General features: G+C 32.6%; 1 pseudogene; it reads right to left on the reverse strand.

The window, feature by feature from the left end:
- Nucleotides 1-11665: 11665 nt before the first annotated feature.
- On the reverse strand, nt 11666-12303 carry LOC149546791 (SKP1-like protein 1A pseudogene; annotated as a pseudogene).
- Between the last annotated feature and the right edge of the window lie 2937 nt (nt 12304-15240).

A 15240-nucleotide genomic window follows, 5' to 3' on the forward strand; every position in this document is an offset into this window, starting at 1 on the left:
TTTAAGAAAAGCAAGGAGGATAGGGACAGGTACAGATAGGCAACCACCCCCCCCCCCCCCCCCCTCCCCCACCACATGGATGGTTTAAATTCAATTTTGATGGGGCTGCTAAAGGTAATCCTAGTGTGGTGGGTATAGGTTTTATCATTAATGATGATAAAGGTAAGTGGGTAGCAAAGAAAGCTTTGTCCATTATGCCTACCTCTAATAACCTAGCAAAGCTAAAAGCATTGGATAAAGGTTTGTAGTTAAGTCATGAATTAGGTTTGAAGAGGATCGTCATAGAAGGTAACTCTCAAATAATCTTAAATGTGGTTAGGAAGCATGTTACACCCAATTGGGTCTTGAATTCAAAATTAGGTGAGGTTCTTGGGCTTATAGATCAATTCGAGGATATTCAAATATGCCATATTTTTTGAGAAGGCAATCAAAAAGAGGAGAGTTTAGCCAACAAAGGAGCTGATGGGGTAAATTTCTAGATTTATAATAATGGATAATTATCTCGCCATAATGAGATTGTCCTTATAAGATTTTCTCTCTTTCTTTTATTAGGCTAATATATCCCAGGTGATTCCTTCTAATTTTTTAATCTTGTTAATTTGGCTAGGTCTTGGCCTTAGTATGTAGAGAGGTCTCCTTGTTTTAGGCTTTTTATGCTATTATGGTGGTGTTTTAGGATTTAGAAATGAGCCCATCATATCCCTCCATTTTCCTATCATTAGTAATAGTGGCATTCTCCTAGTCTTTATTTGGTTTTCAAGATTATGGGGCTATGATAATGGTATTATGGATTTTTCCCATGACTAGGATGGCTATCATCAACCAAATGAGGTCATGCTAGTCTAGGCTTCTAGAGATTTCTCCTATCATTTTATTGGAGTCATTTTCCTTGTTCTCTTTAATTGATATTGGCGATAATGGATTCAAATGTTTATGTCTTCCATACCACTAAATCTTGCACCATGGTGTTTTGTGGTAACGTCAAACTAGAATGATGGAATTGGATACTAAATCCTATGGATGACATGGCAAGAATTGTAGCTAGTAGAGCAATTGAGGAGGGGGTCTTTGATTATACATTTATGTGGAGAACCAACAGGGACATAAATGGTCCATTCATTAGATGTATGGTGAGGGCAAAGGTGATCTCTAAGGATATCATTTGTCTTTGCCACAACATTTTCCACCCCACATGGAGGAAGGGGTTGGAAAAACCAGTATGCAGTATTGACAACAAACTTAGGATCTCACTGCCAGAGAAATACATGGAATTCCCACCTAGATCACCTGAGTTGAGGGTTATTTTCTATCATCCATCCTTAATTATTTGGGAGAATTATATCTTTTATAGGGAATGGCCCAAAATGGAGGCCAGTATCTAATTCCTTGTTTGTTGGAGGGTTATCATGGAGGATGAGAATAAAGACTAGTTAGTCAATTAATCGAGATCAGTTAATGCTTACATTCAGCCTAGGGTTTCCTTTGAGGATCTTGAAGCCCTAAATTTTTGCATAGCTTCATATCCAGTTTTGGTTTGTACTGTTAGGTTTATGTCTATGTTTATAGTAGATTCTAGGTGGAAGTTTTCATATAGCTTTTTCTATCAATATGGAGATACTAGCTCCTTTAATTTCTAACTGACAATGTAAGGCAAACTTGTTATATGGTTTATATAAATAGTATTGGTTAATATTATGACATGTATAACCTTTATGTTCTAGGTTCTTGGTTAAGATTAGATGGCATGGCAACTGGATAGTAGATGGTGGTTATTCTAGAGCTGGTTGCTTTTACTCTAATTGTTGGTTTATTAGACTATTGGCATTTCACTAAAAAATTAAATGGATATAAATTAATAACTCTACTAATCTAATCTCTATACTTTGGGTGCCTATTCATTCATATTTATGAGGCATAATCTCTGGGCTACTATGATAAATTCTTGTAGATGGTAGTTGGACATATTTTGGTAGTTTTAGTCTTGTGAACCTATTTATTTTAAGGGGTTCCATTGGTTGTCTGTTATTGGCCTCTCAAATGGAATTTATTCCCTCAAATTGAGCCTCCACTTCATCATATTATTGACTATATGTTAGGGGATGATCTAGATTAGTTCTCTATGACCAGGCCCTAGATTTTTGAATTATTGAGTCTCTTTATGTAGCTTATCAGACCTAGTAATTCTTAGCCTAACTAGCATAGGTATCGATCTACACATTTGACAAAGACTGTGAGGTGAAGTGGGTTCCTAATGAGTAGGCTGCTATGTATGTTTGGGTAAGATGTTGTCAGAATGATTAGGCTAAGAAAGCTTCATCCTAATATTGGATTTATCAATTTTGGTGCTCTAGTTTAGATCTGTCTAAGTCTCTGTAGTGTCCCTTCTCTACTTAATTTAAAGGCTAGCAACTTTTACAGGTTTTTCCTTGGTTAGGGGCTTGTTTAACTGAATTCTTAGTTTTAAGGTCATTGTTAGCTTACTTTGCATATCTTGATTAAAGTAGATTAAATGAGGATTAGTAGAGTGAGTATTCTGGATATCAGATAACCCTTATTCCTCTCTTTTTACCTGCATGATTATGAGCTAGTATAGTTTTCTTATGTTTGTATTTCAAATTAGGATAGCCACTAGCGATGAAAGGTTGATTATTTTTAAGTATTATTTGTCTCTAACCTTATTTATGGAGTATATATAGAAAGGACTTTTTGTCAATACTAGAATGAGAAGTTGGTCAGCAAGGTGAATGTATACTTATATTGATGTACCTATGTGGATTTTGATAAAGCATGTGCTCAAATGTAATGAAATTATGTAATGATTTGGGGTTCATTCCCAATCCTTTATATATCTATTGGATATTTGGTGTTATGATTATTGGTGATTGGGGTATGCCCCTTTTAAAATGTAGTAATAAAGGATTCTTGTCTTGGGCTAGACTAGAGGTTTTCTTCTCCATTATTTCCTACCAATGCCTGCTTGAATGGAGACAGTTGATGTAGTTTTATCTTTTATGTTAATAAAATTATCAAGGCCTTGGCTATTTACCGATGATTTAAAAAAAAAACAATCCTAATAAATAAATATCTAAATAAATATGAAGTACAAAGAACTCATTCCATTCATATCAAAGATTATCTTAAAATTGTTATCTCAAAATTTTCTTAAATAAAATTGAGAGATATGGTTTTTATTATAACAAAAATTGCCTTATATATAATTACTAAAAGAAAGGAAATATTAAAAATATTTTAATTATTGTTTCAATTTTATTTTAGTTTTTGGTTAATATAAGGAAAAAATAATATTTTTATTAATATCAAATTCATTTACAATTTTTCCCTTGCAGGAACTAGGGGAAAGAATGGAAAATAAAACTGTGATGAATCTTAGGACTAAAGTCCTATTTTAGACATATAATTGCCCTCAAAGTGACTTGAAGATAGTATACATTCTTTTACATCTCATAATAGCCCTTAATACAAAAAATGAGGGGGCTTATCATATATTAAAATAAATAACTAGTCCATTTATACTAATTGAGAAGGCATGCCTTCTTTTACAAATCATAGTTGATCCTTTTAAACATATTAAAATTAGCAATTTATACTCTAAAAGAGAATCTATTATCTCTCTACATGTGGAAGAGGAAGCTTTTTTCTCCCAAGGGAGAGTAGTTGAGCTTTGATGAACTTGTATTGGGACATATTAGCCAAATACACATAACAAAACTCAAATAACAAGTGGTTAGAAATAATAATTTATGGTCATGTGTTGACTTAATGTTCCTAAACAATGGAGGTCTCTAGAGAGGGAAAAATTTTAGTTTGAATTATTCCTTACTAGGAAAGAATGGTGGCCAAGTGGTTTTTATAGGTTCCCTTGTCATCCAATGGGCTGAAAAAGTTTTTCAGTGGTATGAGGGACCTAGGTGGGGGTCTTAATACCATGGACCCTTCGGTGTCTATCCCTATTTTTCCCCTATTGTTGAAGTTGGATTTGGGGAAAATTCAAGAGCATAGGATTGTCTTGATGGCATTGACTCTAACAGGTAAAAGGTTCAAGGCTGAATATTAAAGTTATTTGTATCTTTGTAAAATGGAAATGACATCTAAAAGGCCATGTGGAGACACCAACCCTTCCAAGGGTTTTCTTATCATTTGAGTAGCCAATATAGTAAAATGTGACTATGTTCTATGTGGAGACCCATGGATGTTTAGAAATATGGCTACAAATGGTCTCCCTAGTTGAATTATGATGACTCCTTCTCCTCTATTTTTGTGTGGGTTATATTACTAGGCCTTCCTTGGAGTTTTAGAACATGAATATTTTTTAAGGACTAGGGAGATGTTTTGGGGAACCCCTCTTTTTTTTATCTAAGATCAAGTATTGAATCTAGACTCCTATATGCTAGGATTTTTGTCAACATAGAAAGGCTAGAGAATCTCCCTTTGATGATATTCATTAACTCAAAGAAAGGAAAATTTAATTAGGAAGTAGAGTTTTAATCTATCCCTTTCTCTTATTTTATTTGTAACAAAACTAGTCATTGGGCAAAAAAATTCACAAAGAAGAGGATGAAGAAAGTTGCTCCCTTGAAGGATACTAAGCATTTCTTAGCGCACACACACCCCCACACCCTTTCCCCCTCTTTAGTTTGTTTTATCTAATCTTATGTGGACTGAGAAGGTAACTGTTGAAAAAATAGAGACTATCAAATCTTTGGTTGGAGCCCATCTGTAGGGTAAAAGTAAGAAGGTTGTCCATGTCCATCTTTCTTTGATTATTTTTAGTGATCCCCCTTTGGGAGCCTCTAACTCTAAGTTAGAGTTCTTGGAGTCACCCTTACCTTTGGGTTCTCTAGTTTAATTGATGTCCCTTCTCTACATCTAGTTGTGCTAGTGTTCATAGATTCTATGATTTCATTAACTTTCAAAGAGAATGATAATCATAAAGGCATGATAGTTGATAAAGGGTTGTTAGAAGATCTTGAGGATGGTGAATATAGGTAAATTTTGAATGGTGATGGTCATATACCTCTTTAGGTTATGTTGTTGGGTTTAATTGCTTTGGGTCAAGGGAGAATAGTACAATCAACTAAGATGTCTAGACCAAAGCTGTTAGAGAAAAAGTATTCTAATTTTATGGTGTTATCTATTTTAGTTATTCTGGAAACTCAATTCTAATATACTTTTGGAAATGTATTGGAGTCAGTGGCTTTTTCTCAAGGCCAATGGGTAGAGGTTAACAAGAGAAATAATAAGTTCTTGGCTAATAGCCTCTTTATAATATCATTTATACGAGTATGTCTAAACTGGATGTGGGTGGGAAGAACTATGGTTTTGGTAGGAAGAATAATAGAGAAACTAGAGAAATGATAAGTAAAATGAACATTATGGTTGGAAAAAAAATGACCATCTACGAGAGTTATATCAAAAGTTACAAATGAATATTATGTCATCAAGCATTGGAGGATTGAGTTCTCCTCATGAGAAGGATAGTTTGTGGAATTTGGTTTAGGATCATAAAATAGATGTTCTTTTGATTCATGAAACTATGTTGAATAGAGAAAAAGTTGAAATGTTTTCTTCTTTCAATAATAGAAAATTGTTGGGTTGTAGTTCCAAAGGAGTGTTAGGAGGTATTGATGTCTTTCGAAATAATGTAATTGTTCAAGTCAAGTTTCTTTTTTCTAAGAATAACCTTTTGTGTATCAAATTTTATCATATTAAAAAATAAATTCACTTGGACCCTTTCAAACATTTAAGCTCTGAAATCAAATGCTGGTAGAATGACATTTTTGAAAGGATGGTAGCTTTTACAATTACTTTTTTCTCAGATCCTTGGATAGTTATGGGGAATTTCAATACATATCATAGGGATACTAAGAAATTTGGTGGGGTTTCAACTCAAAGTCACCTAGAAGGTAGATTGGATTTTACGTAGTTTATCAATTCCAAGAAAAGAATAAGGAGGTTTTTGGGGATATCTTCTAGCAAAAGAATAGAATTAAATCAAAATTGGAGGTTATTTAGAAGAATATTCAAGATTCTAGTGTAATTTTCCCACTATTAGGGTTGGTTTGAAATACTATACTTGTAAAATAAATGTTAGGTTTAAATACTAACAATTATAGATATACTATTCTTGCCATAGTTTTGGCCATTATCTCACTCTCATCTAGCCATTTATACAAGGTTACTCATCTCTCGCATTGGCACAATAGCCAATTATACAAGGATCTCACTTCTTGCACTAGCACTATAAGATTCCATCAATCCCCATCTTAGCTATTTATATAAAGAATGCTTATAACTCTATACTGGGACAAAGCCATTTATATAGGCAAGCAATGTCCTTATACTAGAGCTATGGGTTCTTAATCATTTTGTAATAAACATATGTCCTAAATAATTAATTAACTTATGTACATAAATATCACTTCTTAAGCTAATAACAATACCTTTGACAATATTTAGACTCAATATTTCCTTATACCATTCTTGGAGTAACTTATCAATACCTTTGTATATTTGCAATTACTCTTGCACTATATATACTTGACATTCTAATAGAAATTTATATATTCAATAATAATATAAGAAAACATTACTTTACCACAATAATGATAACAAGTAAAGCCTCACATATATCACCCCACATACCTTTACTCTTATCAATTATGTGGCACTCATTATTTTATTGGTAGGATTGGATAGCTATGCTCATGACCTTTAAACTACTTGTCCCGTCTAAAATATCCAAAGACCACACATCCTTGTCACCCTACGATATAAATTGGCATTTGCAATGTTCGTACTCCTCGGTGTGTGGGGTGCAATTGTTTCCCATGTGACTATGCTGATGACATCCTTTTTTCTTTATGCATGTCCCCCCTTACTTTTTTTTTTTTTTCCTTATCTTTGATCGATATCTATTGTTAATAGCATTACCAATACCCATCTTGGTGGGTCGTACCCTATCTATCATCTAAAGTGTATGGGTGCCCAATAATTTAATTAAGTGTGTTTATTGATTACTTAGTGAACTTGTAATTTAATAATTTATTTAGAGATAGGATTCATTCAATTAATATTATTAATTTCTACTCATGTTTGTTTAATGTGATAAGGCAATGTATTTGACTTTAATACTTATCTCATTTAGAAACCTGGATGATATCTATATATTGAGTAATCTATTTATTTATTGATCTAATAATCAATTATACCTTTTATAAATATGAATATCATTTATTCTTTAATATTATATTTGATTAATATTTAGAGGGATATTACATCTAGATATATTTCAGGTTTAATGATAAAAATATTATTATTTCATGATATCATTAGTATAAAGGAAATCTATTGGAGACGGAGATCTAGAGCCTTGTAGCTAAATTCAAGGAATAGAAACACCAAAAAAAATCATGAACCACTTGAGTTGTAAAAGTGTGGTAATAAAAGCTCTACATGTATTAAGGGTTATTTTTGTGTTGTTTCTTCTTGGGTAAGTTTATTATCCATAGAAAAATTTAGTTATCTTGCCTCTACAACTAGTTAAAATGGGAGGGAAATTGAGAAGAAGGGAATCCAAGAAATTTTGGGAAAAAATGGAGGAAGGGATCCTAGTTCCCTACATGGAGAAAGTGAAAAAGGAAAACCCAAAAGTTACATGCATGTTCTTTAAGAGTTGGAATAATAGTGAAGTTAATCTGTGTGGGAGGGAATTGTATCTCAATTTGGCAATAAGTTCTTAGTAGTAAAGGTAAGATTTATTTTCATGATCTAAAGTATTCAAAGTTGTCTATTAGTAATTGTTTTAAAGAAATGGATGCTAAACTTTTTAAAGGGGAGGGTGGTATTTATACAGTGTTGTCCACTAAATTGCTTTTGAGGCATGATTTTACTTATGTAATGGAGTGTGTTTCACTTGATGGGAGATATTATAGGACTCATACTTATCACTTTGTGTTACTTAATAACTTTAAATATTTGAAAGGGTTTGTTTACCCTTCTACCTACTTTTGTTTTTGTCTCATCATATCAATTCTTAAAGGTCCAAACTAAATAAACCTATCTTTGACAAGGGTTTTATCAAGATGATTAATATTTATGTGAGAAAATTCATTCCTAGCCTTATTTCAAGGAAGATTTCTACACAATGTGGTAACACAGAAGGTTTGGGGGAAAATTTTCAAAAAAGGTAAATAGATTTTAGGTTGATTAGAAATGGGATCCCCTAGATATACAAACATGAAGAAGGATAAGGTTATTTGTGTGGAGATTTTCTTGGGACCGAAAGAAGAAAATGAGCAGAAAGAAGAAAAGAATATCTCAGAGGGAAGGGGAAAACAATGATTGATATAGAAATTTTGGAGGAAATTTATTTAGTTGAAAGATTTTTTAGGGTGAAAATGTTCCTGCTTCCCCTCCCTCATCATGTTCAATTCATAATGAGTTAAGTTCTCCTATGACTACCAAATAAAAGGATAACCAAGCTACTAAGGAGAAAGTGGAAGGAGGACTCAAAGAAGACACAATAATTGTTGACTATGATGAGTCTATTGAGAATGATTTAATTTTTTTTTTGCAAGAAGCTGAAGGAAAGGAGATTTGGGGCCAAAGTCAAATTCAAAAACCTAATGAAATGTGGACAAGCCTTTTTGGGTGGAAAAAAGAAGAAGAGAAAGGCTAGCATTTAATCTTGAAAGTTTGATGAAGAGGAGTTTATTGTCAATCTTATAGAGGACAATATCATTGATTTGGTGGTTGACCCTCATGGTATTTTACAAACCACAAAAGTGTTATCACTCTACTCTTTTAAATTGGATAAATGAACTTTTCACTCCCTTAGAATGATGAATTTTAAACATAGAGCTCTGGAAGGCAAAAATGAGGAGTTGTAGAGTAAATAGGATGAGAAAGGGTTGAAGGAGGAGTTAGGAAAAAAAGGTAACCTAGATATTATCAAAGAGATAAAGAGAAGAAGTGGTAAAATGGAAAATGTAACCAAAGATGCTCTATCTAGATGCCAAGGTTTGCTTGAAACTACTATTAAGTGGATGAACAAAGTGTTGGGTATTTCAGATCAAAAAAAGGAAGTAAAGTTCATGCTTGATCTGGAGGAAGCTAAGAAGGAAGAATAGGATATTGGTCCTAGAAAAACTAGCTGATCCAACAATAAAAAGAGGTGAAAGAAAGGGAACGAGATAGACCAAAAAGATATCAAGGAGGTCAGAGAGAAGATCAAAGTCATTCAACAAGAGTTGAAAGATAAGGTGAAAGATTTGTTCTAGCTTCCTTCACCTATGTATTTTTTCTTATTTATTTACTCTAATTAGACTATTAGTATTTTAGCTCAATCTACTTTTTGTGCTGGCATTTTCTAAGTGGTATTGGTTTTGGTTGTAGGTCTTTCATTGTTCTAGACATTGTTTCATTTTGGGTCTTTCATGTTTAAATATTTCTTGTAAAATGTTTGGTGGTTTCACATCCCCTATAAAAGAAAAAACTATTTTATCCTTAATCAATAATAAGTCGTTAGGAAAGTCCATACATCATTATTCAAACCAAACAAGGCCCTCTCACAAAAATATCTAAAAAACTAGCAAACTACATTATCATTCGAGTTGATAGTTATGAAAGAAAAGTTAATTCCTCATAATTAATTTAACCTATTTTTATGTGTTTTCTCATTTTATAAAAATTTGAGATAGAAAACTATATATGATCCGTGTATTAGAGAAATATTCCAAAGATATCACATGTGGACTCATCCACACTTTGAGGACTAGAATATAAGAATGGTACTTACATTCGCTCCATCAATATAAGTAAAACTAACAGTCTAGAAGTACTAAAAGATAACCATATATATCTCTTAGCATTCACTATCTAGCTTCAACACAATAAGAGAGAGAGAGAGAGATTGATATCCATTTACCACTATGATCTCAACCAAAATTTGTCCTTCAAATCATACCTACCTCATCAAACTAGGAAGCTAAAAATAACTAATGCAATCTAGAAAATAAAGGTTGTTATTTCACAAGAATAACCTATTACCAACTTTAAAAGAATTCTAGTAACTTAATTACATGATAGGAAAACTAGAATAAACATCCATAGAATCAACAACAAACTAGTCTTTTTGTAGTGCTTGAGATAAGCATAGTAAAATAGGACACTCTTAAAAATAAATAGGCTAATAAAAAAATTTAGCATTAAAAATATAGTATAACTAAATAATTCGAGTATCATTAAGGATCAAAAAGTGATGATTTCTCAAAATTATAAAAGTAACCCTTAATTCAACTATCAAGATTTTGAGGCAACTTGTAACAAAGAAGATGATTTCAATTGTTAAAGTCTATTAAATCTTGAGATAATTTAGAAAAAACTCTCCTTTTCTTAGGGGATACAATAGCATTAAAATTTTCTTCAATTATGTAGAAAAAATGTAGGATTTAAAGATAATGATCTATTTCCAACCAAAGGCATCTTTTATTAGTATTGAACATAGGCCCATATAAATTAACTCATCCATGTTTTCTTAATACAAAGGGAGTTGAGAATAACAATGTGAGGGATCCAAATGATAGCTAACTCTGGAAGAGTTTCTTCTTAAAGGTTAACAAATCCTCATGATTTATTTTACTTTCCCGAATTGCTCAATTCCCCTAAGATTATCCATTTCAGCCATGCTTAAGATCACTTAAAATATTGATAGCAATCAAGGCCAAACTTTTAACTAAATTTATAAAGATTGAAAGTTAAATAAAGTTAAATAAATAAAATTCATAGTTCAAGAGAGCATGCTGATTAGTTTATGGTAAGAAATTCTTTTTCTAGTTAGACTCTTCAAATTCAATGAACTAACTCGTACAAGGGTGCCTTTTACTCAATAAGGGGAACTATTTATGAGGATAGGATCCTTGCATTAGATAGGAGTTTTACGTTTTATCATAATTAGATTGGGGTAAGGGCACTATTAGAAGGGATTGAGCTAACATTATTAAGGAGATCCTCTAATGGGTGACTTCAGCTTTGATGCTGGATGTATGCTTTGATTAATGGATAAGGTATATTGTACAATATGGTTTATTGGTTTAAGGATTGAGGAGATGATTTTTTGAGTCTCTTCTAATGTACTATTTTATTAATATCAATTTCAATATAAGGTCATAACTTTTGATAAACCTTTATGATTGATCCTTATGTATTGATTTTGAATAAAATCTTATTACCAAATGATAATAAAAATTATTAAATAAAGATTCACATAGGGGTGAATATTCCTTTTGTCTTTGAAAAATCTACTAGACTATTCTATTGTATATGTATTCAAATTTTGAATGAGCAGATGTTCAAACTCAACTGTCAACAAATTCATTAGCCTGAACATGAATACTTGGTATATGGAAATAATATTCTCCAATGAAATAAATGATACAAAAGTTGGAAATAGTTAATAAGAATATAAGATCATTAATCAATAAAAACGATAATTAAAATTAAAAATATTAAAAATATAAAATATAACATAATAGATTTTATTCCTCTTTAAAAAGATATTTGAAGGAAATAAAGTTCAATTTAATTGAAACCTTGTAAATCTAAAAGATATTTAAACTTAGAATTGTAATCAACTCAAAACTATCCTCTATCCTTCAAATATATTATACAGCTTCAAAACTTCCTGCTCCTCTTCAGGAGTGTAGTCATTCTGTATGCCATATTTCTGACGAATCTCTTCTTGGTCTTTACACGCAGCAATGTCCTCCCCAACAATCTGATACGATATATCAAGAAGACTCTGAATGTGAAGGTAATTAGCCGCCTGCACAAACCAATCATTCAATCAATAAATCATTTAAGGTACAAGAAAAGGCAGCAAAAAATCAGAATGTTTTTTGTTTTCCATAAGAACTATTAAAAGAAATGCACAAAACATACTTTCATCAACTGGAAGAGAGTGTCTTTATCGTTTTTAACCAACTCTCTAACCAATTTCTTCAAATCCATAGCTGGTTTGCTCGCATCGGTCATTTCGGCATCGGACGTTTGGGGATCGGCCATTTGCACATCGGTCCTTTGGGATTCAACATAGTATTTTCCGTATTGGACAATGAGTTCATAAATTTTACCGGAAATGTCTTCCAATTGTATGGGATTCTCCTTACTGCCTTTATCCCCAGTATCCTCTATCATCTTCGTTAGGGTTTGTGATTGCACGATAACATCCATTTCTACTTCGAATAAATCATCGTCTGAACTGCTCAAAATTACCTTGTCTTCCATTGACGCTGGAATAAGGAAATAGGAGAGAGAGAAAATGAATGGAAGTGAGAGGATAGTAGTTTCAGAACAGGTAATATTAAATTGATATGATTTGAATACAGTGAGATTATCAGTTTGAGAGGATCCGTATTTAAACTAGTTCGTGCAACTGTTTGAAACGGTGGAAGGTATAACTGATCAATGGTTGCATCGGTTGGTAAACCTAGAATTTAGGATTTGTTACAGGTCTTTTAATTTATTATCTTCTTAATCCCACATATGGTTTTACCGCGTCTATTATAAAAGAAAATGTCATTTAAACTTTATACTACACGCTTGTCTTGGAAAAATTTAGCTATTAGGTCTTTGAAAAAGTATTTCAATCACTATAACTGATCTTCTAAGTTAGGCATTGTTTATAGTGTACGTCGCTTAGGTAATATTAATGAGTTAATTTCTCTCAATGGAATTTTTTTTTAATAAAAAATAATTTTAGTTTTAATAAAATTATTATTTACAGTTTTTTTTTATGAATAGATCTTTTATATTATTTAAATATTAAAGATACATATTTACAAAAAAAAGGGGTTGAGGGATACAATATCATTTCATAAGGCCCCGTTTGGTTGCTAGCATAGGAATAGAAAATTAGAATAGAAAAATGGAATGGGAATGGAAATGAGGAATGGGAATAGAAATAGGCAATTCCAATCATGTTTGGTGCACTTAAAATTCGACTTGGAATATGTTAATCTGTTGTTTGGTTGTACAAAAATAGAATAGAAATAAGGTTAAGTTTTGTATTTTAAAAAAAAAAATTCCTAATTTTGTTTTTAATTTATTATTTTTTTTAGTTAATTCATTTTCACTTTCATTTTTTAAACAAATAGATATAATTTTTAAAAATGTTATTAAAAAAAATTTTTTAAAAAAATTCAAAAAATAAAAGTAAAAAAAAAAAAAAAAAAATTCAAAAAAAAATATCGAAAAAAAAAATTAAATTTTTTTTTTTTTAATTTTAAAAAAAATTAAAAATAATTTTTAATGGAAAATCGGAATGGGAATGGAAATGGCCTATTCCAATAACATATATTTTTTGGCATAGACATATGCTCATTTTAAGGGCAAAATTGGAATATGTCTTCCTATTCCCAATCCCGATTAAGCTTACCAAATAGCGAATATAAAACATATTCTAATTTCGTTTTCCTATTCCACTCATATTCCAGCAACCAAACGGGGCTTAAGTTCACTTGGTGCATAGTCACATAAGACAATTATTCATTAAAAAAAATATTAACACAGTAAAAATAAAGCCCTTAGGCTACAAGAGCAGTACTGGCCAAAGGAGGGTCTTTATCATCAGAACCCCAAAAGTTTGTGGGGTTGGTAAATGACTCAGGGGGAGCCCAACCATTAGTAGGGGTGGAAACAACATCAGTTGTTTCTTTCTCTCCCTCTTGCCTAGACGGAGAGATAACTAAATCTAGCCAAGGGAAAGTCCATTTAGGGTCTCTATGAGTAGAAGGTCTACCCACATCAAGGGCAATAGGAGGAGCCACTGAGGACCAACCCAAACCCTTCCTCCACGGATAAGAGGCCGAGTGGCTGCAACCACAAAAATCACCACTATAAGAGTGGCAAGAAGGTTGTGACCTGGGAGTATGTGAGTGACATGCAAAACTACTCCAACCTCTCTGACAATGACGAGGAGGAGTATGATCACTAGATAAAGTATCTGATGGCACCTGGGTGATCGTACAAGGGACATTACCCCAATGAGCCAAAAGCTCATGCAGGTGAGCAACCTCCAACGCCACTTTATCTATATATACTTGAATCTATGTTATGACATTATTACAAATACATGCTTTAGTGTACATAGCAACATGTATATCAAGAAAGTTGTGAGAGAATAAAACAACATTAGGTTCTTTCCAAATAGTAAATATAATTTCCATTTTGAAAGCATGTCATATCTGCGAATATTTAAAAGGAAGTCTAGTCAAATCTCCTAGCACAACCATATACTAGCTAAAGGCCTCTAGGAAAAAAGGTTTTAAAAAATCATGAATCTAGAGCCAATGCTTTTGGGCTCACCTACAAAACCAAAAAATATGTAGGAAGCTTTTTGGTTGGCCACAAAAAGCACATCTAGGGTTCGGGACACCTAGATGTCCAAGTCGAGGGCCCAATGACATGCCCTAGAAAATGAGATAATAGGAAAAGTGAGCTATTTTTGGCTCTGTGGTAATTTTCCAAATTGTGCTAAATCTAAGAGTCCAAGACCTATGAGAGGACAACAAATGCCAATGTTGGTTGAGAGTTTCAGCCATCAAAAGATGGGGAACCAGTTGCTAATAGGCCAACCTGGGTTTGTAACTAGTCAAAAGAGTGGGAAGTTACCACTTCCAATCTTTGCTCCATGGGTAAGACGAATGAATACCAATCTTGTGAAAGATATGGGGAGGCACCATAGAAACTAGAAGATCAACTATCTATCAATCTGGATGCATAAACTTGAACTGCACCTGTAGGTCCTCCCATGAGTGAATGCTCATAGAAACCCTAGAAAAGAGCTCTTTGGGTGTCTTGATTCCCCTTCTACAGAAGCACATCATGCTAGCTCCATGAATTTTAGCTAGTGGAACACCTTCAACAATAAACAAATGAGACCCCCACAAATTTTGATGGTTCATATCTAAAGCTCATCTCCGAACCAATTCCATACCCAATGAAGCCAAGGCTTGATAGCCTCCCAGGATTTCTAAATGCTTTTAGAAATAAAGATGCCCTAAATTTTCACTAGCTCAATGGTCACAAGAAGGGTTTGAATGCCAATACCCTTCTAGGCTAGCTGGTTAACTAGAAAGCCTAAAGAAATACAATGTCACAACAAGATTTTCTAGGCCCCAATACTAGTTAGAGCCTAAATGACCCACTTAGAAAAGAGGGAAA

This window comes from Cupressus sempervirens, chromosome 7 (assembly GCF_028749045.1).
Source record: "Cupressus sempervirens isolate cs-2001-9-10 chromosome 7, ASM2874904v1, whole genome shotgun sequence".
NCBI classification, from domain to species: domain Eukaryota; kingdom Viridiplantae; phylum Streptophyta; class Pinopsida; order Cupressales; family Cupressaceae; genus Cupressus; species Cupressus sempervirens.